Source organism: Triticum urartu, chromosome 3A (genome assembly GCF_056163025.1).
Source record: "Triticum urartu cultivar PI428250 chromosome 3A, HENAU_Tu73, whole genome shotgun sequence".
NCBI lineage: Eukaryota > Viridiplantae > Streptophyta > Magnoliopsida > Poales > Poaceae > Triticum > Triticum urartu.
Genome location: NC_141875.1, coordinates 464,409,277 through 464,414,257, shown reverse-complemented (window position 1 = coordinate 464,414,257; position 4,981 = coordinate 464,409,277).

Below are 4,981 nucleotides of genomic sequence, written 5' to 3'. Positions count from 1 at the left end.
TCAACATCTACTCAAATCATCTGTGAAGTAAGAACATAACGATATCCACTACATGCCTCAGCACTCATTGGATTGCACACATCAAAATGTATTACTTCCAACAAGTTGCTTTCTAGTTCCATTTTACTGAAACCGAGGCTTTCAGTCATCTTGCCCATGTGGTATGATTTGCATGTCTCAAGTGATTCAAAATCAAGTGCGTCCAAACGGTCCATTTGCATGGAGTTTCTTCATGCATATACACCAATAGACATGGTTCGCATGCCTCAAACTTTTCAAAAACGAGTGAGCCCAAAGATCCATCAACATGGAGCTTCTTCATGCGTTTTATACCGATATGACTTACGTGGCAGTGCCACAAGTAGGTGGTACTATCATTACTATCTTTTGGCATGAACATGTGTATCACTACGATCGAGATTCAATAAACCATTCATTTTAGGTGCAAGACCATTGAAGGTATTATTCAAATAAACAGAGTAACCATTATTCTCCTTAAATGAATAACCGTATTGCGATAGTCATAATCCAATCATGTCTATGCTCAAGCAAACACCAAATAATAATTATTTAGGTTTTAATACCAATCTTGATGGCAGAGGGAGCGTGCGATGCTTGATCATATCAACCCTGGAAACACTTCCAACACATATCGTCAGCTCACCTTTAGCTAGTCTCCGTTTATTCCGTAGCCTTTTGTTTCGAGTTACTAACCCTTAGCAACCGAACCGGTATCTAATACCCTGGTGCTACTAGGAGTACTAGTAAAGTACACATCAACACAATGTATATCCAATATACTTCTATCGACCTTGCCAGCCTTCTCAACTACCAAGTATCTAGGGTAATTCTGCTCCAGTGGTAGTTCCCTATTATAGAAGCACTTAGTCTCGGGTTTGGGTTCAACCTTGGGTTTCTTCACTAGAGCAGCAGCTGATTTGCCGTTTCATGAAGTTTCCCTTCTTGCCCTTGCCCTTCTTGAAACTAGTGGTTTCACCAACCATCAACAATTGATGCTCCTTCTTGATTTCTACTTTCGCGGTGTCAAACATCGCGAGTTGCTCAAGGATCATCATGTCTATCCCTGATATGTTATAGTTCATCACAAAGCTCTAATAGCTTGGTGACAGTGACTATGGAGAACCATCACTGTCTCATCTGGAAGATTAACTCCCACTCAATTCAAGCGATTGTAGTACTCAGACAATCTGAGCACATGCTCAACGATTGATCTTTTCTCCCTTAGTTTGCAGGCTAAGAAAATCGTCGGAGGTCTTATACCTCTTGACGTGGGCACGAGCCTGAAATCCCAATTTCAGCCCTCGAAACATCTCATATGTTTCGCGGCGTTTCAAAACGTCTTTGGTGCCACAATTCTAAACCGTTTAACTGAACTATCACGTAGTTATCAAAATGTGTATGTCAGATGTTCGCAACATCCATTGACAACGTTCGAGGTTCAGCACACTGAGCGGTGCATTAAGGACATAAGCTTTCTATGAAGCAATGAGGACAATCCTCAGTCTACGGACCTAGTCCGCATAATTGCTACTATCAACTTTCAACTAATTTTTCTCTAGGAACATAACTAAACAGTAGAACTGAAGCGCGAGCTACGACATAATTTGCGAAGACCTTTTGACTATGTTCAGGATAATTAAGTTCATCTTATGAACTCCCACTCAGATAGACATCCCTCTAGTCATCTAAGTGATTACATGATCCGAGTCAACTAGGCCGTGTCCGATCATCACGTGAGACGGACTAGTCATCATCGGTGAACATCTTCATGTTGATCGTATCTACCATACGACTCATGCTCGACCTTTCGGTCTCTTGTGTTCCGAGGCCATGTCTGTACATGCTAGGCTCGCCAAGTCAACCTAAGTGTTTCGCGTGTGTAAATCTGTCTTACACCCGTTGTATGTGAACGTAAGAATCTATCACACCCGATCATCACGTGGTGCTTCGAAACGACGAACTTTCGCAACGGTGCACAGTTAGGGGGAACACCTTCTTGAAATTTTAGTGAGGGATCATCTTATTTACTACCTCGTTCTAAGTAGACAAGATGTATAAACATGATAAACATCACATGCAATCAAATAATAGTGACATGATATGGCCAATATCATATAGCTCCTTTGATCTCCATCTTGGGGCTCCATGATCATCTTGTCACCGGCATGACACCATGATCTCCATCATCATGATCTCCATCATCGTGTCTTCATGAAGTTGTCTCGTCAACTATTACTTCTACTACTACAGCTAACGGTTAGCAATAAAGTAAAGTAATTACATGGCGTTTATGTTCACACGCAGGTCATAAATAAATTAAGACAACTCCTATGGCTCCTGCCGGTTGTCATACTCATCGACATGCAAGTCGTGATTCCTATTACAAGAACATGATTAATCTCATACATCACATATATCATTCATCACATCCTTTTGGCCATATCACATCACATAGCATACCCTGCAAAAACAAGTTAGACGTCCTCTAATTGTTGTTTGCATGTTTTTACGTGGCTGCTATGGGTTTCTAGCAAGAACGTTTCTTACCTACGCAAAAACCACAACGTGATATGCCAATTGCTATTTACCCTTCATAAGGACCCTTTTCATCGAATCCGATCCGACTAAAGTGGGAGAGACAGACACCCGCCAGCCACCTAATGCAACTAGTGCATGTCAGTCGGTGGAACCGGTCTCACGTAAGCATACGTGTAAGGTTGGTCCGGGCCGCTTCATCCCACGATGCCGCCGAATCAAGATAAGACTAGTAACGGCAAGCATATTGAACAAAATCAACGCCCACAACTACTTTGTGTTCTACTCGTGCATAGAAACTACGCATAGACCTAGCTCATGATGCCACTGTTGGGGAACGTAGCATAAATTCAAAATTTTCCTACGTGTCACCAAGATCTATCTATGGAGTCATCTAGCAACGAGGGAGGAGTGGATCTACATACCCTTGTAGATCGCGCGCGGAAGCGTTCAAGAGAATGGGGTTGATGGAGTCGTACTCGTCGTGATCCAAATCACCGATGATCCTAGCGCCGAACGGACGGAACCTCCGCGTTCAACACACGTACGGAGCAGTGATGTCTCCTCCTTCTTGATCCAGCAAGGGGGGAGGAGAGGTTGAGGAAGATGGCTCCAGCAGCAGCACGACGGCATGGTGGTGATGGAGCTGCAGTACTCCGACAGGGCTTCGCTAAGCTCTATGGAGGAGGAGGAGGTGTTGGAGAGGAAGAGGGAGGCACCAAGGCGCAGGCTGAGAGGGCCTCCTTCCCTCACTATATATAGGGAGGCCAAGCGGGGGGGGGGGGGCGCCGGCCCTAGGAGATCCAATCTCCTAGGGGGGCGGCGGCCAAGGGAGGAGTCCCTCCCCCCCAAGGCACCTAGGGGTGCCTTCCCCTCTTAGGACTCTTCCCCTAGGGTTTCCCCACCCTTAGGCGCATGGGTCCTAGGGGAAAGTGGCGCCCCAGCCCACTTTGGGCTGGATCCCTTCCCACTTTAGCCCATGGGGCCCTCCGGGATAGGTAGCCCCACCCGGTGGACCCCCGGGACCCTTCCGGTGGTCCCGGTACAATACCGGTGACCCCGAAACTTGTCCCGATGGCCGAAATAGCACTTCCTATATATAATTCTTTACCTCCGGACCATTCCGGAACTCCTCGTGACGTCCGGGATCTCATCCGGGACTCCGAACAACATTCGGGTTACTGCATATACATATCCCTACAACCCTAGCGTCACCGAACCTTAAGTGTGTAGACCCTACGGGTTTGGGAGACATGCAGACATGACCGAGATGACTCTCCGGTCAATAACCATCAGCGGGATCTGGATACCCATGTTGGCTCCCACATGTTCCACGATGATCTCATCGGATGAACCACGATGTCGAGGATTCAATCAATCCCGTATACAATTCCCTTTGTCTAGCGGTATTGTACTTGCCCGAGATTCGATCGTCGGTATCCGATACCTTGTTCAATCTCGTTACCGGCAAGTCTCTTTACTCGTTCCGTAACACATCATCCCGTGATCAACTCCTTGATCACATTGTGCATATTATGATGATGTCCTACCGAGTGGGCCCAGAGATACCTCTCCGTTTACACGGAGTGATAAATCCCAGTCTTGATTCGTGCCAACCCAACAGACACTTTCGGAGATACCTGTAGTGTACCTTTATAGCCACCCAGTTACGTTGTGACGTTTGGCACACCCAAAGCACTCCTACGGTATCCGGGAGTTGCACAATCTCATGGTCTAAGGAAATGATACTTGACATTAGAAAAGTTTTAGCGAACGAACTACACGATCTTTGTGCTATGCTTAGGATTGGGTCTTGTCCATCACATCATTCTCCTAATGATGTGATCCCATTATCAACGACATCCAATGTCCATGGTCAGGAAACCATAACCATCTATTGATCAACGAGCTAGTCAACTAGAGGCTTACTAGGGACATGGTGTTGTCTATGTATCCACACATGTATCTGAGTTTCCAATCAATACAATTCTAGCATGGATAATAAACGATTATCATGAACAAGGAAATATAATAATAACTAATTTATTATTGCCTCTAGGGCATATTTCCAACAGACCCTTCCTTTGCTGCTGATGTGACGAATTACAGGACTAGTTGGCGTCACAATGCCCTATTTAAGGATGGGGTTTAGGACATGGAAACAGATGTGGGTGCACAAAATCTAAATAGTAGTCAAGACATTTGAGCAGGAAATCTACTTGGGAAAAGAACGGCTGAGAATGCGAATGTGGATGGAGAAGAAAATGGCCGCTTACATGCCCTCCTGGCGAGCCCAACGATAATGCTTGAAACAAATAGTGGAACTATAGTCCCTGTAGGGAACATGGAGAACATGGTTGATCATTTTGATGGGGGAGAGGAGTTACCAAAGGAAGGCCTATTGGAAACTTCTCAAAAGAAGCTG